This window comes from Bubalus kerabau, chromosome 16, assembly GCF_029407905.1.
Source record: "Bubalus kerabau isolate K-KA32 ecotype Philippines breed swamp buffalo chromosome 16, PCC_UOA_SB_1v2, whole genome shotgun sequence".
In the NCBI taxonomy this organism is placed as follows: Eukaryota; Metazoa; Chordata; class Mammalia; order Artiodactyla; family Bovidae; genus Bubalus; species Bubalus kerabau.
Window position 1 is genome coordinate 34,094,646 of NC_073639.1, and position 23,645 is coordinate 34,118,290.

Genomic DNA, 23,645 nt, shown 5'->3' on the forward strand with positions numbered 1-23,645 from the left:
TAGACGCTTACTCCTTGGAAGGAAAGTTATGACCAACCTAGATAGCATATTCAAAAGCAGAGACATTACTTTGCCAACAAAGGTTCGTCTAGTCAAGGCTATGGTTTTTCCTGTGGTCATGTATGGATGTGAGAGTTGGACTGTGAAGAAGGCTGAGCGCCGAAGAATTGATGCTTTTGAACTGTGTGGAGAAGACTCTTGAGAGTCCCTTGGACTGCAAGGAGATCCAACCAGTCCATTCTCAAGGAGATCAGCCCTGGGATTTCTTTGGAAGGAATGATGCTAAAGCTGAAACTCCAGTACTTTGGCCACCTCATGCGAAGAGTTGACTCATTGGAAAAGACTCTGATGCTGGGAGGGATTGGGAGCAGGAGGAGAAGGGGACGACAGAGGATGAGATGGCTGGATGGCATCACTAACTCGATGGACGTGAGTCTCAGTAAACTCCAGGAGTTGGTGATGGACAGGGAGGCCTGGTGTGCTGCGATTCATGGGGTCGCAAAGAGTTGGACACGACTGAGCGACTTATCTGATCTGATCTGAATGGTTTTATTTGTATTGATTTCTAAATTTGCTTTTTAATAATTGTTAACTAGCTATTGAATTTTGTTTTGCAGTTTATTTGTATTAATTTATAAAATTGTTTTTATCTTATGAAAGAGCTGTAAAACACAGAGCTTATACCTGCTTATTTTAAATTATAGTAAAGTTTGTCATCCCTGGAAATCTGTAAGTCTTTCCTGAAAAGAGAAGTCCACATACCACAAATATTAGAAAACAGGAGACTAGTTCATAAAGGGATAAATGGGTAAAGGGATGATGACAGAAAGAGATGGCACCTAAGGAACAGATGGAGAGATATGACCTTGCTCAACACCTCGTCTCTGAAGCTGGTACCCAGAGGAGGGTGCAGGTGTGGATGCTCACTTGCCAGTGGCACTCAGGAGGCTAAGGCAGTCTCCACATGATGGTGTTTATTTTCTCTAGTAGTTAGAAGACAATCTTGCCAGGTAAAAGTGATGGGGAAAGTAATGGAGTCAGAAGCCTCAAGAGAGTGGAGTCAGGAAAGAAAAGAAACATATTTCCATCAATATTGAGTACCCCCCACCCAAATAAAGGTGTATTACTTTTAAAATTAGAGATACTATTAAAAGGTGGAACTGCTATAATAGTTATACTATGTTTCATCTTAAAACATACATATTCTCACCAAAATCCCTAAGATTTCATTCTAAAATTAAAATGCTTTCAGTGCCTCTTTAATAAAGTTAGACTTTCCTTATTTTAAAAGCACCTTATTGGAAGTTTAAAAAAAAAAAGACATTTTAAATTTTAACAAAGGTGCTAGTGGTAAAGAACCCACCTACTAATGCAGGAGACGTAAGAGACACAGGTTCGATCCCCGGGTTGGGAAGATACCCTGGAGGAGGAAATGGCAACCCACTTCAGTATTCTTGCCTGGAGAATCCCATGGACAGAGGACGTGGCAGGCTATAGTCCATAGGTTGCAAAGAGTCAGACACGACTGAAGTCCCTTAGCATGCATGCACACATTTTCTACTATAAATAACACTTCATTTTTTTCTATAAGCATCTGATAATTTCATACCCTGCTCATAAGTCGCAATGCCACCCCATTAAACAGAGAATAAAATCCAAATTGTGAAGTCTCTAAAAACAATACCTTCCAATTCTACAAATAACTGAGCACTAATACGGAATTAGAGACTTTATTTCCTATTATACATTAATCAAGTTAATCAAACTGTCAAACTTAAGTAATCGACACATCTTACCTGAGATGCTTGTTAAACATACAGCTTTAGGATCCTACCCCACTTGAACAAGATCAGGATCTCCAGGGGAGGAGCCTGAAAAGCTCTGTTTTGAAAAGTAGCCCTAGTGATCCTCAGGTTAAAGGCAAACTTGGGAAAAACTGCCCTTAGCCTTCCTTTGGTTCTATGCTTCCTACCTACAGGCCCACTGACCATCTCCTAAACAGGAACCCATTCCCACCTCCTAGTTTTGAGCCTGGCAGGCAGAACTCTCCCTGCCTTAGAAACAATCATGGGTTTAATCTTAAGTGAAAAATCTCTCCACACTTTACTTTTCCTACCTGTGAGTTAGGATATCGGTACCTATTTCACAGGACTGTTGAATCCAATGAGTCAATGCATGTAAAATACCTAACACACAAAGTGTCAAATTTTTTTAAACTCTTCTGTAGATCATTTACTCATGCAGATCTCTCACTATGGAATGCTGCTTATCCAAAACACTACATTTTCCTTCAAGACCCAATTTCGAGTTGTACTTTTTGCAAGAAGTCTCCCCAGGCTCTTTTCCTACCTTAGTAAGAATTCCTCTTTCCACCTTCCCCTTATAACATATCACATAAAGTTCTGTTATAATTAACTGCCAGTCTGCCTAGTATCTAAATTATTTAGGAATGCATCTATATTTGCTACCAAATGACAATTCCTAGAAGACATGACTTTTTTTTTTCAGTCTTCTATCTTACATAAGGTTGTACCAGGGCAAGAAGTGCCATATAAAAGTATATCTTTAGGAAAAGTTCTTTCACACTAGATAAGTATCTGAGTTATGTCAACTTAATTTCCATAAGTTTAATGAACAAAATTCTTTCCCCTCCCCAGAAAAAGTTTTCCTTTTGCCTGATCTTTCACAGAAGAAGAAATAATAGCAATCCTTTAAAATTCTTATTTAAAATTTCAGGGTAATCTGATTTCCAGATTTCTAACTTTATATATCATATTTAATTTAATTATATTTATAAAATATCATATTTAAATTAATATTTGATACCATTAGATGTATTGGAGAGGATGAAGAACGGAAAAGAATAAAATGTCATTTTCAAGGACTTTGTAAGAATACTGACTTTGCAGGAAGACTCAAAAGATTTAGGTTCTTTTTTTTTTTTTTTGGCTGCACTTGGAGGCTTGCCTGGTCTCAGTTTCCTGACCAGGGGCTGAACTCTGGGCCACAGAAGTGAAGCCCAAAATCCTAACCAGTAGGTCACAGGGAACTCCCAGGCCTGTGTATATTCTTATTTTCTGTTCCACTACAAATAGCCAGCCATCTTCTGAGGCCCAAATATGTTTAGTTTAATATATATGAGACATCAGATCCTTATTCCATTGATTACCATCTCAACTAGGCAAACAATACAATACTGACATAAAATACACCAGATAAGACCATAATTAAATATTTAGTATCTTTAGCAGGTTCAAGAGCTCTTTCCTAAATAGTAATATAAGCTAGCAATGAGAACTAAATGAAAATAGGGTCACAGGAGGTCATGTCCATTAAAAAAAATTTAATTGCAAGATAAAAACTCATGTAACAGAGGTTTATTAGGAACTAATTAATATTGCCTTAATTGTGAAGATGGAAATAGTAATTCATGAACTATGTAGTAATACTGACAACCACAGTCATTTTAAAATCATGAATAATTAACTGGTAGACTCGGCAAAAGAGCATTTTAAAACCTGAGACTACATAATGTGGAATTTTTCAAATTTGGGATAGATTCATAATACATAACATTTCAGCAGTCTCATGTTTATAGAACTGCATTATGATTGAAAATTTCACTTTCCTGTATAAAAACTGAACTACCTATAAGAATGCATGGAATTTGTTCTAAGATCATGCATACTGCATCTGAACAATAATGGAATATAGATGAGAATCTAGAAGTGAGCATAAAGGTAACTAAAGTAGATGGCACAAAGCTGAACCCAAAACCCAGTTCACTTACTCCTACTATTCTCATTTCATATTTTCATTTACAAATTCTAACAAATGTGGTGAACTGTTCTACTGCCATAAATCAGTAGCTGACAATCAAAACAGGAATACACAGCAGCAAAAATTCTTAATGCCTGACAATCTGCTGATGAAGAAAAAAGTAGGAAACACATGAGATTTACAAAAACCATAGCTTCTAAATGAGCGTCAAGTACCCTCAGTAATATCTTTAAAAAGTCGCTGTCAAACACTACAATAATTTAATAACAACTATGAAAATGCTTGATAATCATAAGCGCCATGCATTCCCCAGTTAGAGGAGCCAGGTTCTCATCCTGATTCTGGGACTAATAACCAATTGACTGTGGACACAATCAGTTTCTTCATCTGAAGACAGCAATGATAATCCCTGCCAACTATACAGGGTTGCTAAGAACTAAATGAGATAACCTTTGCAATTTAATGTCTTACATGTTAGGAAATAGAGCAGTGTGTGATATATACTGTATTTTCAAAGAGCTTTGATCTTACTGATTCTAGTTTTTACTTTTTGAATTTAAGAGGATATTTTATTCATCAGGATTATTATCTAATGGGACATCCTTTCCCCCTGAGAGTTCTGGATAGTTGAAGTATTTTAAAGATGCTTATTTTGCTGTTGCCAATTTAGGTCATCAAACATTTTCAGAGATTCACATTTAGCTCACTTCCTTTGAAGCATCAAAATGCTGGCACTCTAGCCTGGACCAGAATAATACATTAGCCTTTAGGCTTTGGGCAAAAGTCACTTAGCTGAATTTTCTCAGAGTGTTTAGAAATAGGTATCCTTTTGTGTTTTGTTTTAATTTCTTAGGGATTAGTTGTAAACAGAATCCTTTTTATTTCATAGAACTTTCATTTTATAGAGCATTTAAATATCACCTGAAGTTTACCCACCGTTCTGTAAGGTGGATATATTACAGAATGAACAGGAAAGTATAGACTGGTTGTCTTGCCAAGTCCCACAACTATGTAGTATGTAACAGAATAGGACTCCAAGGGAATGAGTAAATTGCAGTAACCTTGTGCACACATTTTTAAAAAATCTGCAAAGTTTGAGTGCTAATATTATTTGGGTACTTCCTATAATCAAGATTGACACAAATATTTATTGATTTATTTAAGTAAAATACCTGAGAAATGCAATAATGAAGCTTTGAGTCCCCGACTCAAACAACCTGTATGTAACTTTTTATCAAAAAACAGAATAGCTGAATACTTTTTGCCGAGCTATTGTTTCATTTTAATACTGACATATTTTGAAGCTAACACCTCATGCAGAGAAAAATTTGGCACTTTGCTTCAGTCTTTGTTTGGCTGAAGTATCTTTTTCAAAAGCATAGCAATTTAATGCTTTACATTTTGAAAACCATATTTACAATGAAAAATATACAAGTAATTAAAAAATAAACACTCAGAAGAATCATCCTTTAAGATGTAAAAATAGAATAGTCTTCTATTTTCTCTTGTCTATAAAATTTCTATGGCTCATGGCTACTGGTTTCTTTAATGCAACTGCTCAAATTTTGTGGCTATCTTACAAGGGATGTTTTAAAGGAAAAACATAAAAATTTTGTACAACTGATATAAAAATGTAGGCCATGCACTGGTCTAGAGCTTGAGAACTGTGATGATAAATGAGTGTAATTTAAAGGTTATCTGACTTCTCTAATTTCTATTATATTATGTCTCAACAAATCTTTGCATATACTAGCAAAAGACATTTGATTATACATAAACTTGTGTGAAAATCTATCTTCATTAAATGAAATAGAAACATCTATAGATGTCTGAAATTTTTAAATAAATATGTTTGAAAACAAAAATAATGTATTGCAAAAGCAGAAAGATTTTCAGAGAATGTTAAAAATAGAGAATTATTAGCCATCATATTGACAAAGACACAGTTTCAGATCCCATTGGTTCCTATAGCATGTGGGAGCAGTTATTTGTAATTCAGATCAAGTAGCTTTTCATATACGGAGCAGGTTTATTCCAGAAACACTCCACTACTTACTTCTGAAATACTCATCTCAGTTTTGATGGCTATAGTTTAAACATGCTCTTTTGTCCCGGTTCATTCAGACAGGTTTGTGCTTTGGATCCGAAAGCCTGTAGTGTTAGTCAGTTTGGAATTTTTTGGCACCTGACATTTAAAACATGAAGGAATTCTGTTGCATCAGAGTTTTAAGCATTTAAAACAAACAGTTGTCCTGACTTTATCAAAGTCATGCTGTGAATGAATTTCTAGTTAATACTTTGGGAGCTTATTCCTGGACTGTAATTTTATCAAATGCAGAGAGAATTGTCTTTGGGAATTTAGCAGAATCCCCTTTTAGTTTCTCATTTGATAATATTTTATTGTTTATGGCAGGGGCTCTCCAGGGGGAAGAAGAGAAGAAAACCAACTGTGGAAAATTGCAGGTTTCAGAAGACAGTTTTAAAATCGAAGAGACCCGATTTCTTCCTTGCACGATGTCTTTCTTCTTTACTCACACTTCTAACAGAACAGGATTTCTACAGCTCATATGGTTTTGTACAAAGACTTAAAAGGGTCACATGAAATGTTTGCAGATGAGAGAACTCACATAAGCCTCCCCCTGACAGTTACTTACTCAGCGCCACTTAAACTTTCTTCCTACAAATGTATTCAAGAGATACTTTTGATATATTTCTAAAAGAGTTTTCCCCACATTATGTCTTACCAAGTCCAGGCTTTCCTAGAACTAAAGCAGCATTAGCTGCCTGGCCTTTCAACCATTCCCTCTTAATCTTAGAATGGAAAGAGAATTTGCTCTCCATGTGAATTCTTACTTTTCTTCCATAAACCGCTTACCGTTACCATGGGATTTAATGTTTGTTAGTCCATTTTATGTAAAGTTTAAGGTTGCACAAAGTAAATGACTACATTAGCAGTTTACCGGCAAGTTGGGATTCTCACCCTTCTGAGACGAACTCACGTTTCTTTTGTGCAGTTATGTGTGTGGACGCGCATCCGTGAATCTATGTGGGTGTGTCGTGGTGGCACGTAGAATTTAGAATTGTTAAAAAGTAGCTCCTTCTAATTCAGATCACAACCAAAATCCAAACAAAACTCTCAGCTCTTTTTTTTTTTTTTAATTCTGGAGAAAGTTTAGAGGTGTTGAAAGAACAGCTTGGCTTTTCCCCCCCGTGTATAGTAAGAAAGTGATGTATTTTGCAGTGAAGTGGATAACCAGGTCCCGCGCGGAGGTAGACTCCCCGCGACCAAATCGGGTGAATCCGGGGCACCCGATTCTGGAAGGGGTGGAGGCTAGGACTCAACTCCCATCCGGAGGACCGCACGGAGAAGAATCCCAAAAGACGTTCCCGGCAAGACCCCGGAAGGAAAGGTCGCCCCTCCCCTCGCCATCCTCCCCGGGAACGAAGGGAGGTCTTTCGCCGAATACCCCGGCCCAGCACTGACCTGTGTAAGAGGACTCGCTGCACAGAGTCCAGGTCCTCCAGGCTGTGGGCGGCAGGTTTGGGGATGCTGGCCCTGCCCACCTGAAACATGCCCACTGCAAACAATCGCTGCAAAGGCGCACAGCAGGTATTAGGCGCAGGGGTCGGCGAGGTCTCTCCCGGGGCGCTCGAGGCGCCGCCTGCCTGGGGCACGGCTCGGGCCGCCGCCGGGAAACCGAGAGCTGAAGGAAAAGGCTGCCCGCTTCCGTTGCGAAAGAACCTGGGACTGAAGGGCTGAGGTGTTAGCGAGCGCTCTCCCTCTCCTTCGCCCTCGGGCCAAGCTGCGCGGATCTCGGAAACCCAGGGCCCGCGGCCGGACCGCCCCTGCGCCGGAGGACCCGGGCAGATGGGCGCTCTGTCGGCCGCCACCCTACCTGGGGCTGACCAAGTCCGGGGCGCCCCGCTTCCCCGTCTGGACCCCTCGCCCCTCCCGCTTGATCGAGCTCTCAGCAGGGTCCCGAGCGCCCGCGGCTAGCCGTCGAGCGTCTCCAGCCTCGCGCCCGAAGCTGCGCTCTTTCGCCGCCTAGTGCTCTTCAGCCTTCCTTCTCGGATCGCAAGGCTGTCCCAGGCGAGGGACACCCGTGTCCACGCACCGCCCCCAAGAAGCTACCACAGAAGCAGCTTGCAGGGCCAAGAACAGGAAGAGTAGAGGGGCCGCTGAGGGGCTCGGAGGCCTGAGCTGCTCCGAGGGAGGCCAGAAAATGAGTAAGGGAAGCGAGTTGGGTAACCGTTATTGGTGGGAGTTTACATTCTGACTAAAAAGACCAGTTACATTCATTCATCCAGGTCATCGTATACGTTATTACTTGACATGTGCCAAACTGAATTTTAGTCTTTGGAGATACAACGATAAATAAAAAATAGTGGCTGCCCTGCCTAGTATAGACCCTTTATTCTCTTTTTGGAGTCCATTTGCTTTAAAAATACACTTGACATTAGAATATAGTGTCTAGGAGAAAATCTAGATGACCTTGGGCATGTAATGACTTTTAAAATATAACACCAAAAAGCAATCTATGAGAGAAATAATTGATAAAGTGGACTTCATTAAAATTAAAAACTCCTCTGCAAAGATGCTGTCAAGATAATGAGGAAAAAAAGGCCAACACTGGGAGAAAATGTTTGCAAAAGACATCTGAAAAAAGATTGTTGTTCAAAATATACAAAGAACTCTTAAAACTCAACATAAGAAAAGAAACAAACTGATTTTTAAAGATGGGCAAAAGACCTGAACAGACACCTCACCAAAGAAGAAATTTAGTTGTCAAGCAAGGTATGAAAAGATGTTCCACATCATATGCCATTGTGTATATTAGGAGCTCTGTCACCTCCAACTCTTTGTGACCCCATGGACTGTAGCTCACCAGGCTGTTCTGTCCGTGGAATTCTCCAGGCAAGAATGCTGGAGTGGGTTGCCATTTCATTCCCCAGGGGATCTTCCCAACCCAGGGATGGAACCCTGGTTTCCCACATTGCAGGCAGACTCTTTACCATCTGAGCCACCAGGGAAGTCCTAATTAGGGAACTGCAAATTAACACAATGAGATAGGGCTACACATCTGTTGGAATGTCTAAAATCCAAACACTGGCAACACTATGCCGGTGAGGATGTGGAGCAACATGAGTGTGTGTTCACTGCTTATGGGAATACAAAATGGTACAGCCACTTTGGAAAAATACTTCAGCAGTTTCATACAGAATTAAACCTACTTTTACCACACAACCCAGCAGTCACATTCCTTGGTATTTACCAAATGAGTTGAAAACTTGTTCACACAAAAACTTGGAACAAGGATGTTTATAGAAACCTTATTCATAATTGCCAACACTGGGAAGCAACCAAGATGTTCTTCAGTAGGTGAAAGGAAAAACAAACAGGGTACATCCAGACAATGGAATAATATCTAGTGTGAAAAATAAATGAGCTGTCAAGCCATGAAAAGACATAGAGGAAGCCTAAGTGAGAGAAGCTAGTCTGAAAAGGCAAAATACATTATGATTCCAACATATGGCATTCTGGAAAAGGCAAAATTATGGAGACAGTAAAAAGATTGGTGACTGCCTGAGGAGGGAATAAATAGGCAGAGCACAGAAGATTTTTAGGGCAGTGAAAAGTATTCTGCACAATATTATAATTGTGGATAAATGGAGAACACGCTGAAAAATGTAGTTTGAGTTGAAAGATACTACTGATTGCAGATTACAGATATAAAGAGTAATAGATTAATTTTAAGATGTAGAATTATTAAATGGGGCTTAGCTTTTCATTGTAGGATTTCCAAATGTCATTATCTGCAGGATTTTTCTGTTGGGTCAGTGTCTTGAATCCCAGCTGCCAGTGTTTTGGCAGCCAAGTGAATGAAGAGGTGAATAATGAAGATCTCATCTCTTAACATATGTTGACTTTTACTTAATCCTTCTGTTTTGAGTAAGGTACCTTAGTTCTGCCCTACACTCTGCCTAGTGGCCTTGAGTCCAAGAGTTTCAAGAATCTGAAAATGTTCATATCTTTTAATTCAGAAATTAATCCCAAGGAAATGATAAAAAATGAAGATCATAATGTTCATCATACTATGTTACCACAGCAAATATATTAAAAGTATAAATATCCAAAATTAGTGTAACTTAAATAGGTTAAAGTCTATTCATACAGTGAACTAATGTGTATGTATTAAAATGAAATTTAAATAGAATGGTTAATGACATTCAGTTAGGAAATTGAATGCATATTCACCAAATCTTAAAAATGGTTACATCTGGAATTAGAATTGAGTGACTATTATCTTCTCCTTTATGCTTTCTGTACTTTTTTCAGAATGTAAAATAGCAAATATATATTACTTTTAGAATCGATGTATTCAACTATAAATATATAAAAAGGATAATTTGAAATTGGCATTCTGCAAGTGAAAATTTTCTATTATTATGTTTTTTAGACTTCCATTCTCAGATATACATGTCATTTTGAAACACTGTATCATTTAAGGATACATGGTAACCTACTTTTTAAAGAAATGTCATTATAAATCTTTTATATACCAAAGTTATTTTGTAACTATTTTGGGTAATTACTATTTCACTTTAAGTTTTTACTAATTAATCTTTTGTTTGAAAGGGTTAGATAACTTTTCCTTCCAATTTTAAATTTTGTGAAAAGCCTATGATGTTATAGATCACTATTCAGTTGTGTTTTCATTATAAGTCTGGATTTTACATGTGTAATATTTTCTTAAAGTGAGCTATATCTAGAGCTATTTGTTTGCCCTTTGAAGCAAAAAGCCTTCTCTGGCTGATAGCAGAAGAGGGAGTTAGAGAGATTGGCATGAGAAGAAAATACAGGACTTCACCAATTTGGAGATGGAGAGGGCTATATGAGAAAGGCCTCTAAAAGCAGAAAGTGGTCCATGCCTGCCTGCCTGCAAAGAAATGGAGATTTCTACAACTACAGAAAACTAAATCCTGCCAACAACCTGAACCAAATTGGGAGAGGGTTTTTCCTCAGATCCTGCAGATACAATCTTAGCCCCGCTGAAACTGATTTTGCCTTTGTGAGACCCTAAGTAGAGAATCTAGTGGAGCCCTCCTGGACTTGTGACCTGTGGGTATGGTGAGCTAATAAGTGGGTGTTGTTTAAGGCCACTAAGTTTGTGGTATTTTTTATGCAGGAACTATTTGCATAATAGAAAACTAATACAGAGTGTTTTTAAGATTGGTTATGGGAAATTGTTTATGGAACAACTAGTCCCGTGGGTGGGAATATCTCTAGCTGTGCTTGGCAGCTCTGAGGCAGGCATGGTTTCCAAGACACCACGCTCTATGGCATTCACTGGTGCCTCTTCCATCTCACAAACTCCCTCAGGCACCTAATAACTTCAAAGGTCCAAAAGACCATCATGCAGGGCAGAGATTGTTTTATCCAGTACAGCTTCTGAGGTCAGAATGAGGACAAGCAGACTTTTCTAATACCGAAGTAGATTTATACTTTATACCACAAGTTGGGTTCCTTGAGAAACTGCCTCTGAGATGATATGGAGGTCTCCATGTAGGAGATTTATAGGGAAGTGTTCTTAGAATCAACAACCATAGGGAGAGTGAAGGGAGCAGGACTGGGCAGAGTGAAAAGCTGAACTGTTATACCACCTCAACAAAAGCCTCAGCTTATTCCATGGGCTTGATGTGAGACAGTGTCCTGAGTTGAGGCAAAAGGGAAAAAACCTTTGTATCCTGGTATCAGTTCAACCTAGAAAAGAGGTGTCATGTTGGACACAGTGACTCTCTTCAGCTGAGGACAGTTCCTCAAGCGAGATGCAACTGAAAGGCTCACCTGTTGACATTCCCAGTGGGATCAGGAAGGGGTGCCTCCATCCTAAAAGGGGCAGAGAGGGTGCAGAGAGGAGAGGAATTGGAGCAGTGCACCATAGCATTTAGCGCAATATAAAAAAGACTCACCATAGTGATGAGGCTCTTGAACATTGAGGGAGTTTATCAACAGAGCTTTCAGGACCTGGCAAGGATGCTGCACAGTGGAATTCAACACTGAACAGAAAAGTAAAGTGGATTGTGAGTGTCTGGAGAATTTCCAAACTCCTTCCTTCTCTAACATGCCTGGTTGCTTCAGTTGTTCATGCCAGCCCTGCTCTCCCCTGGCAGTTCTGAGGTGGTGACTGTGTGGATACTCTGCCTAAGGAAAAAGATAACAACGTGGGTGAAAGCATGGAGTGGAGTCTTAGTAATTGACTGCCTTTGACATATCAGACATGATTTTGTCTTTCTACATCCCAGAACAATACATATATAGGATGTCTAGAGTTTTAAAAATTACAGAAGCATCTTGATCTACTCTTTACTCTCTACCTAGAGAGATAAGCTTTCTTCAGTCTTCTTTCAGTTTCTCATCATTTAGGAGGATCTTTTAGTCTAAAGATAGATTGAAGTTATTATTAATAATCTGAAGAGTTTTGTTTGCTGAGTAAGGTGCTTCTTTATGAAAAATTTGAGGGACCACTATTGCATCAGAAAATAGAGCCAAAAACAGACTTCAAAATCCTTGACCACAGAAGACACCAGAATGATGCGTTCCTCAGCAGGAGAAATTTGGAATAAGTGAGAGGACTGAGGAAGAGAAATAGGACTTCTGAGTACACACTGGCCCATGTAACATAGGTAATAAGTGTTTTGTACTATCTGAACCTTAAATATGTTTATGATTGAATTCAGGTAAGATTGTGTTCTTTCTGCCAATGATCTGTACCTGTTTTTACACTCTTCCAGACACTGCGGGAGCTCGATGACAAGGTTATAACAATTTAACACTTCTGACTTTTTGTCATGCACATCATTCATTTAACAACAAATTATATATACATAGGGTTTCCCTTGTGGCTCAGATGGTGAAGATTCCATCTGCAATGCGGGAGTTCTCAGTTTGATCCCTGGGTTGGGAAGATCCCCTCAAGAAGGGAAAGGCCTAGAGAATTCCATGGACCGTATAGTCCATGGGGTCGCAAAGAGTTGGACACGACTGAGCATCTTTCACTATATATACATATAGCTGATTCACGTTGTTGTACAGTAGAAACTAATACAGCATTGTAAAGCAATTCCTGTGTTATCATTAAGAATGCTTCTAAAACCCTCTATCACTTGGTTCCTGTTCCATCTTCCTAACCAGTGTGGGGGTGGGGGGTGGGGATCTTGTTTGGTTTTAAGCCTCCCATAAGACCAGGGGTCCTGGTCACTTTCTCAGGAATTGGCTCTTAACTCTGGCCCTCCAGGCTCTGCCCTGTCTCAGTCTCTTCCCACTTCTGTTCCACTGGCATTTAACAGGAGTACTTACACCCTGTTAATCTGATTCTCTACTGATACACCTTTGCCATTTCCCAGGTCACTGAACCGACATTCCGGCTTTTTCATCCTGATATTTATTAAATGTGTGAAGTGATGGATAGATAGGATGACAGACAGGTAGGTGGATCAAGTTTTATTTGCCCAGATCTGAATCCTTTCTGAATGTAAATCCTTAGAACAAAATAGGGAAGGGCTGTTCCACCAACTCCTCTCCCTGCCATGTAACCACTTCTTCAGAAGAGCTGCAGTCAACTGAGTGGCATTGAGACCTCTGGTGACACCCCTAAATTTTTGAGTTGGAAGATACAACTCAGTCATAGAATACAGGAATGTGTTTTGAACACTCTCTTGGATTCTGTGTGATTGTGTCAACTGCTGACAGTGGTATAGTTTAATAATGGATTGTATCAACTGTCATTGAACCTTTGAGGGCATCACACAGATAAAAGTGAGGTGAGCCACACACTTGTGTGGGATTTGGGAGTAGACAGTTCAGTTCAGTTCAGTCGCTCAGTTGTGTCCGACTCTTTGCGACCCCATGAATCGCAGCATGCCAGGCCTCCCTGTCCATCACCAACTCCTGGAGTTTACTCAGACTCATGTCCATCAAGTAGACAGAAGTGCTACAAAACCTCTCTGCCTTTTTCAGTACCTTTTAGTTTGTCATGACCCAAATATAAATAATGACATAATGCAGTGGTTAAAACAGAGATGATGTGTCCACATAAATGAGAGTTAAGGAAGTGAGATGAAACCTGAAAGGAAATAAGGCAATGGCTGCATAGAATATCAGTGTACTGACCTCAGTGGGCTAAATGGAATTTAGAACACTTAAACAGATGTTTTCTGTAAGGGAAAGACAGAATGATTTATTTAAGATTATTACACCTGGCTCATATTTATTTGGGGGGACATATATGAATGAGGACATACAGACATGATACATAATCTGTTTTATCATTCAAAAAGTCTACATGATATTTTTCCAGTGATATGAAGGGATAAAGTGATGAGGGGGGTAGGCTACTTAAAAGATGTAAAGAATAGTATTAAAAACATAAAACAAAAACTCTCTGGGAAGAGGACTGTGAATAGTAGGGGCCTCCAAAACTGAAGAAGGTAGGGCTGGACAGGTTTAACAATTTATAAATAAGGAAAGCAGATATGGACAGTGACATCTTTATACTTGAAAATATCACTTGTCACTAAGCTATTTTGGGAATTCTAGTTATTATGGGATAAACTATAAGATCTTAATAACTATATGCGTGGATAAAAATAAGGCATATTTAATTTCAATAATGGAAAAGACATGAGAAATTAATCCACATTTAGATGTATCCCTGTGTATCAGTTACACACAGAGCCAGGAGAGGGACCTGAGAGTCAGTTAAGATATAATCTCAATGTGTATAGTGTAGAAATTCAAGATTTTAAGCAAAGTGATGATCTTGGATACAAGATTAAGGCTATTATCAACCTTAGGTCAAAGACATGGCATTTGTACAGCAGCATTCCACATACAGTTTTTGATGATATCCTATGTTTAAATCATAAGGAAATCAGAAAATGCTTCCAAAGAAGAACTTTAAATGATCCTAAAGATGGGTAAGTTGAAAGTCCATAAGGGATTAGAATCACAGTCTGGAAAGAAAGACCAGGAAATGTGATTTATTGTCTTGTTTTCTAGCTTAGGTGGTAAAGAGTCCACCTGTAATGTGGGAGACACCAGTTCGATTCCTGGGTTGGGAAGATCCCCTGGAGAAGGGATAGGCTACCCACTCCAGTATTCTTGCCTGGAGAATTCCATGGACAGAGGAGCCTGGCGGACTATAGTCCATGGGGTCACAAAGAGTTGGACACAACTGTAGTTTTTCACTTTCAAATCTATAGAAAAGCTGGAAGATCAATGCAATGAATACTCATATGCTTTTTGCTTAGATTGAATCAATTTGCATTTTTCCACATAGCATATTGAAAAGCAGAGACATTACTTTGCCAACAAAGGTCCGTCTAGTCAAGGCTATGGTTTTTCCAGTGGTCATGTATGGATGTGAGAGTTGGACTGTGAAGAAAGCTGAGCGCTGAAGAATTGATGCTTTTGAACTGTGGTGTTGGAGAAGACTCTTTTGAGAGTCCCTTGGACTGCAAGATCCAACCAGTCTATTCTGAAGGAGATCAGCCCTGGGTGTTCTTTGGAAGGAATGATGCTAAAGCTGAAACTCCAGTACTTTGGCCACCTCATGGGAAGAATTGACTCATTGGAAAAGACTCTGATGCTGGGAGGGATTGGGGGCAGGAGGAGAAGGGATGAGATGGCTGGATGGCATCACTGATTCGATGGACGTGAGTTTGAGTGAACTCCAGGAGATGGTGATGGACAGGGAGGCCTGGCATGCTGCAATTCGTGGGGTCGCAAAGAGTTGGACACGACTGAGCGACTGAACTGAACTGACATTCATACTCTGTTTTTCCAAATCATTTGAAAATAAATTGCAGACAGATGTTTTATTTCTAATACTTTAGGGCATTTTCTTTCATAACTGCAATATTATTATCACAATATTACTGATACACCAATGAGTATTATCTAATAAATGGGCCATATTCCAAATTTCCAGCTGTTCAATAATATTTCAGTAGCTTAAAAAAACAGAAGCCAATCAACAATTATTTGTTGCATTCAGTTGTCATGTCTCTTTAATATTTTATCTTGAACACACTATCAGTCTTTCTTGTGGGGGCCTTGACTTGACTTTTATGAAGAGTCCAAGTCAGTTATTTTGTAGAATGGTCCACAATTTGTGTTTATCTCATAGTCTCCTCATAATTGGTATCAGATCAAACATTTTGATATGAATACTACATAGGTGATATTGCTTTCAGTGCATGGCATTGGGAGGCATATAATGTCAATTTGCCTCAACTTTGGTGATGTAAAGTTTAAACATTTGGTTAAGGTGAAGCTTGTCAGATCTCTCCTCTATAAAAGTAAATATTATTCCTATTTATAATCAATGAACAATCTTTGGAGTGTTGTCAACGTTGTATTCCCCAATGACTTTTTAACCAGATGTTTCAGCATTCATTGATGATCCATATTTATTTTCTCATTCTTTCATTGCTCCTTCACTTACTAACTGGCACAACCACTCTTTTAAGGATTACTATGGTCTTGCAGGTTCTTTTTATATGTAATATGTTATAATCCTCTCTACAACTATTCTCTTTGATGCTCAAATTGTTCTAGCTCCTGTGTTCCTTAGAATATCTTCATCAGTTTTTAAGGATTCCCTGTTTTCTGACATAATAGGATATGCCAGACCCACCTGTACCTTCCTTGCTCCAAACTTATAATCAGCCATTTGTCAAAGGAATCTTCCTTTTTTTTACGTGTGGAATAATATTTAGACACTTAGATCTAGATGCTGGTTCTCTTATGCTTCTGTACATCTTGTGAATGATGCAGTAACTGCCCTTTGCTCTGGATGGTCTTTACAAAGATGTTTGTGTAGTTAGTGAATAGTCGTAGAAGATATGCCTTCTCCAGAGCCAAGGACAGGTTTGTTTTCTGTCCAGTATAGTAAAGATAATGTCTTTCTCTGGGGCAAATGCCAGACAGCCTTCGCATTCTATAAGATTCGGATTACCTAAGTTCAGTGTCCATCTGTAATAGAACCCCCTGCATGTCCCGATACCACCTGGTTCCTTTCACATTGCCCTTGGATATTGGGGCTGGGGAGCTGGCACAAATGGTGACTCTGTGCTTAGTGGCTCAGATGTGTCCGACTCTTTGCGACACCATGGACTGCGACCCACCAGGCTCCTCTGTCCATGGGGATTCTCCAGGCAAGAAAACTGGTGTGGGTTGCCATGCCCTCCTCTAGGGGATCTTCCCAATCCAGGGATCGAACTCAGGCCTCCCACATCGAAGGCAGATTCTCTACTATCTGAGTCACCAGGGAGGCCACTGCCGTTTCTATGAATAATGGAGTCCTTGGCTGACCCAGAACTTCCTTGTATTCTGCTAGCATTCATGAAGCTCTGGCAGATCGGTTTGTTGGGTTGCAAGCAGGATAAAACCTCAGACCCTGAACAGTTTTTAACATTGAGAAACAGGTGTGTTCACTTAGCTTCTATGTCCTTCCAATGGAGATAACTAGAAAATATATATTTTTAAAAAATTTGTTTTGATATACTGTATGTGCTGTGCTTAGTCACTCAGTTGTGTCTGACTCTTTGCACCCCCATGGACTGTAGCCTGCCAGGCTCCTCTGTCCAAGGGGATTCTCCAGGCAAGAATACTGGAGTGGGTTGCCATGCCCTCTTCCAGGGGATCTTCCCAATCCAGGGATCAAGCCCAGGTCTCCCTCATTGTAGGCAGATTCTTTACTGCCTGAGCCACCAGGGAAGCCCATGAATACTGGAGCAGGTAGCCAATTCCTTCTCCAGGGGATCTTCCTGACCCAGGAATCAAACCAGTGTCTCCTGCATTACCAGCTGAGCTACCAGGGAAGCCCCTTTGAAATACTAATACCTCCTATTCCAAAATCAAGCCCCAAGTTTCTTCCTTTCCATATATACATCTCCTTTCTCCCATAGAGAGAACCTCATTTCCCCAAATACTTATTCCTTTGCTCTTTCCTATAATTCGTATAAATTTTAATTAGAATTATTATGCCAAGTCCACTACCAAAGCCAAATATTTGAAGTGAAGTTCAATATTTGCTTGCAGTTCTTTTTGTCCTTAAAAGTGTGTCACCTAAGGATAAGGTCAGATTACTGTACTTTAAAGATACTTTAGTTCTTTTTCTATAATTATGTCATCAATTCAAAACATACTTCATTTATTTTTATTAGAATTCAACTTTGGAGTTACATAATAATCAATATGTCAATGTTCAATGACATATTCAATGAGGCTCCTAAGGATGGCCATCTAGATGGTTCCTTATTTTTGCTATTACCAGTAAGGCCACATTTAATAAACCTTTGCAGGTGTATCTTTAGGGTAAATCCCTAGAAGTGAGAATGCTGGAACAAAGAATAAATGCTTGCACAGTTTTGGTAGATGTTGCGTTTTCACTGAGTGGATTGTATCATTTTTCCCTGTCAACCACTGAAAAGTTTGAGAATGCCTGCTTCTTCATCAGTTCAAGTGTGTAGTGCAAACCTCCTAAATTTCTGCCAATATAAGAAGTAAAAAAATGGCATCAGCATTTTGCATTTCTCTCTTTTGTTTCAGTGTTTGTTTTGGTAATTACTTTTTATTGGAGTATAGTTCCTTTAAACATTGTGTTAGTTTCTACTGTACAGAAAAGTGAACCATCCATATGTATACATATATCCCTTCTTTTTTGGATTTCCATCCCATTTAGGTTACCACAGAGCACTGAAATGCATTTCTCTTAAAAATGAAATTATTCATCTTTTCATATGTTTAAGAGTATTTTTCTTTTTTTAAAAAATTGTATGCTCCTATATTCCAATTTTTCTATTGGGGTTTTGGTCTCTTTTCTCTTCTTCTTAATTTTTCAAAAAGTTTTTTTTCCCTTATAGTTTTATACTGAGGAATAATCAAAATAGGATAAACAGTACCTATTTAGAATATATAATTTTTGAGCTTTAACATATGTAATGAACATACTGATTCCCTTGCATCCTTTGTAATCCATCTCCTTTTCCTCCTCACTCCCATCCTTAAGCAAGCTCTGACCTCCTTTCTGTCATGACAGATTCATATTCTACCAGATTCCACATTTCAGGCTTCTCCACTCAGGCTTGGGGGAAATAAACTATTCCCAGTGCTGTGTAAACTCTGAGGATTGTTCCATCTGCTCCTTTCCAGTGGTTCTTTCTCTGGCCTCAGGAGGTTGCTTCACATGCATGTTCTTACCAGAGCTTAGCTGAAGACTCAAGAGGAGTCCTCTTTAGTTCTCTAGCTGCACAGCCGTCTCCTGCCCTAGCAACTTATTCCTCTGTGGTGCTCTGCCCCACCCTAACCTCCTCCAGATTCTAACTGTCTCCTCAACTCAGTGGTGACAGCCTAGCTCTGAGTTCCTCCTCCCTCTTCTGTGGCCTGGAAACTCTCTCCAGGCAGTAAGCTGGGGCCATCAAAGGCATCGCTTCATTTGTTTTGCTTCTCTCGTGCTGTGCTGCCTGTGATTCAGTGTCTAAAAACCATTCTTTCAAGTGTTTTGTCTGTTTTTTCAGTTAAGATGGGAGCATATTCTAGTCTCTGCTACTTCATTGTGGTCATGGTCTTCATGGATGGGGACAGTTTTTTTTCTTTAGCTTTTCGGATTTTTTTTTTTAACATGTTAAATCAGCCCTTTATATATGACATCTATTCAAACATTTTCTTCTGGCTTGTCATTTATCCTTTGACTTTGCTTATGGTATTTAGTCTTTTTGTTAATGCAAAAGATTTTTCTCTTTAGGCAGTCAAATTTACTTAACATTATCATTAGTTGCATCTGCATTCCTAATCATTTTTAGAAAGTTTTCCCCATGTTCTGATTATAAGGGAATTTATCTGATTTTTCTACTATTGTAGGGTTTCTTTCTTTTTTTCTTTCATACTTGATTGGTCTGTAACCATTTGGACTTTATTCTCATATATGGTGAGAGGTGTGGATCGAATTTTCTTGTTCAGTTGCTACATCATATCTGACTCTTTGCAACCCCCTAGACTGCAGCACGCCAGGCTTCCCTGTCCTTCACCATTACCAGAGCTTGCTCAAATTCATGTCCATTGAGTCGGTGATCCCATCCAACCATCTCATTCTCTGTTGTACCCTTCTCCTCCTGCCTTCAAACTTTCCCAGCAACAGGGTCTTTTCCAATGAGTTGGCTCTTTGCATCAGGTGGCCAAAGTATTGGAGCTTCAGTTTCAGCATCAGTCCTTCCAATGAATATTCAGGGTTGATTTCCTCTAGGATTGATTGGTGTGATCTCCTTGCAGTCCAAGAGACTCTCAAGAGTCTTCTCCAGCACCACAATTGAAGGCGTCAGTTCTTTGGCTCTCAACCTTCTTTATGGTCCAAACCTCCATCCATACATGGATGACTGGAAAAAATCATAGCTTTAACTATATGAAACTTTGTTGGCAAAATGATGTCTTTGCTTTTTAATATGCTGTCTAGGTTTGTTGTAGCTTTCCTTTCAAGGAGCAAGAGTCCTTTAATTTCACAGCTACAGTGATTTTGGAGCCCAAGAAAATAAAATCTATCACTGCTTCCACTTTTCCCCCAACTATTTGCCATGAAGTGATGGATCAGATGCTATGAGCCTAGTTTTTTTAATATTGAGTTTTAAGCCAGGTTTTTCACTCTCCTTTTTCACCCTTATCAAGAGGTTCTTTAGTTCCTGTTCACTTTCTGCCATTAAAGTATATCTGAGGTTGTTGATATTTGTCCCGGCAATCTTGATTCCAGCTTGTGATTCATCCAGCCTGGCATTTCGCATGGTGTACTCTGCATAGAAGTTAAATAAAAAGGGTGACAACACGCAGCCTTGATGTACTTCTTTCCCAGTTGTGAACCAATCAGTTGTTCCATGTAAGGTTCTAACGGTTGCTTCTTGACCGCATACAGGTTTCTCAGAAGATAGGAGATAGGTAAGATGGCCCAGTATTCTCATCTCTTTAAGAATTTTCCACAGTTTGTTGTGATCCACACAGTCAAAGGTGTTAGTACAGTCAATGAAGCAGAAGTAGATGTTTTTTTCTGGAATTCCCTTGTCTTCTCTATGATCCAACAAATGCTGGCAATTTGATCTCTGGTTCCTCTGCCTTTTCTAAATCCAGCTTGTACATCTGGAAGTTCTTGGTTCAGTACTGCTAAAGCTTAACTTGAAGGATTTTGAACATAGCCTTACTAGCATGTGAAATGAGTGCAATTGTCTGGTAGTTGAACATACTTTGGCACTGCCCTTCTTTGGGATTGGAATGAAAACTGGTCTTTTCCAGTCCTGTGGTCACTGCTGAGTTTTCCAAATTTGTTGGCATATTGAGTGCAGCACTTTAACAGCACCATCTTTTAGGATATGACATAGCTCAACTGGAATTCCATCACCTCCACTAGTCAGTCATGTATTACTAGAATAAATCTAATTTGATCACAGTGTACTATTTTCTTATTATGGTTTTGGGTTCTGTGTTGCTCATATTTTATTTACAATTTTGCATTAAAATTCATAAGTAAGATTGGCCTGCAATATTTTGTCCTGTTTTTATCATATGTGAATATCGTATGTGGATATACTTACTTTGTAGAAAGAATCTGGGGGATTTGCCTCTTTTCTTATGCATTGTGGGTGCTTAGTCACTCAGTTGTGTCTGACTCTTTGCATCCCCATGGACAATAGCCCACCAGGCTCCTCAGTCCATGGGGATTCTCCAGGCAAGAATACTGGAATGAGTTGCCATGCCCTCCTCCAGGGCATCTTCCCAATCCAGTGATTGAACCCAGGTCTCCTGCACTGCAGGCGGATCCTTTACCATCTGAGCCGCCAAGGAAGCCCTAGGAATTACCTGGTCTTTGGTGTTTTGGGTAGAATTTGCCTGCTAGAAATCATCGGTACTTGGTGCTGTCGCATGAAATAGTCCTGTAATAACTTTTACTGTTTTTTTTCTATACACTTTTTTAAACATTCTATCTGTAACGGAATCAATTTAGTACATTGCATTTTCCTGGGAAATTATCTAGTTCATTTTCTTACATAGTAATCTCACATGACTTAAAAATATCCTGTTTTAATGGTTATTTCTCTTTTATAATTTCTTACTTTGTGGAAGCCTATTTACATTTACTGCCATGTCTCAAATGTTTGGTTTCAACTCTGTCCTTTAATGAACACCTATTCTTTGATTGGTGACATTATTTCATTCCTGACAACCACACCATCACAGTAAAACCACAATTATTAAAAAAATGTTTCTGTGAATTTTAATGGGAAAATGATAATATATTTCATCTCAACTCAAATAACCAAACACTTTTCACAGATAGAAAAAAATATAACAATTGAATGATGCGAATGATGTAATAAACAAAATTTGAAAGTAAGTAAATTCAGATTTTACAGAAAATGTGAAACAATGAAGAGTTCTCATATTTTCCAAAAGAGAAGGAGATGATTTGATAGTGAGTGGTGGAGGAGGGTGTGAGAGATTCACTCTTTGGAAGTTTTGCTCTTCCTTCTGCATGAAGTGCATCAGTTTTTAACTGTTAGGAGGCTCACAATCATTTTGCACCTGACAAGAAAGCCATAGCAACTGAAAACAATATCACAGTGCTTTGAAATACATGAAAATAGCCAACGTGCCCCACAACATGCAGAGCATGTATCTCTTGGCATAGATGGATCTACTTAGCAAAGTATTTTGAATCATCTTACCTTAGAACTCAATTCAGGTTTGTTCCATTTGAAATTTCCTGCCCATCAGTGTTTTGAGTAAATTAGTGACTGTCTTTTTCTGAAAGCGTAACACTGAAATTTCACTTTAACAGTGAATTTAATTAGGGTGCTTTGGGTATAAATGTAATTACACCAAAAAGAGAAGATCTGAAAGGCAGTGTAACTTTTTAAAGTCATTTAAGTCAATAGTAATTATATAAATGGAATCTGTGTTTCATTCAATGTTACTGTTCTAATGGACAAGAAAAGCTGAAGTTATCATGTCTAAGCAGTTTATTTTAGTAGGGATATTGATGATTTATCCATAGACACTGAACATTTCCTAGGCTGGTTATCACAGCCTTTCAATTTTTAATTCAGAACCTTGATTTCTAAATACTACCGATGTTCTTGGATAAAATTCACTTTTCTTAATTCAGTCAAAAGATCCTCCACTTCCTGGTGGTAACAAATCTCTCCTAATCTTTTATTTTTCTCCCTTCCTCTAGAACCGTGTATTTTAGCTATGTTAAAATGTTTTTACTTTATAGAATTTGACCTACTCTATTTCACCCCCAGGCCTTTATAAAAGGTGTTTCTTCACCTAAAACACTCTGCTTCTTGTTTTTTGCCTCTTTCTCTCCTATTTTGGAGTCTCTGCTTAAATTTCACTTCTTAGGAAGTTCTTCTTCTCTTAGACTAGAACAGCCATTAGGTTTCCTTGCTGTGCTCCCACAGTATCCTCTATTTCCTTAATTACAATAGCCTTTGCTGCTGCTGCTGCTAAGTGGCTTCAGTTGTGTCCGACTCTGTGCGACCCCATAGACGGCAGCCCACCAGGCTTCCCCGTCCCTGGGATTCTCCAGGCAGGAACACTGGAGTGGGTTGCCATTTCCTTCTCCAATGCATGAAAGTGAAAAGTGAAAGTGAAGCCGTTCAGTCCTGTCCAACTCTTAGCGACCCCATGGACTTCAGCCTACCAGGCTCCTCCGTCCAAGGGATTTTCCAGGCAAGAGTTCTGGAGTGGGTTGCCATTGCCTTCTTTGACAATAGCCTTTAGTATAACTGATTGCTTCATTGTATGCTTTCTGAACTCT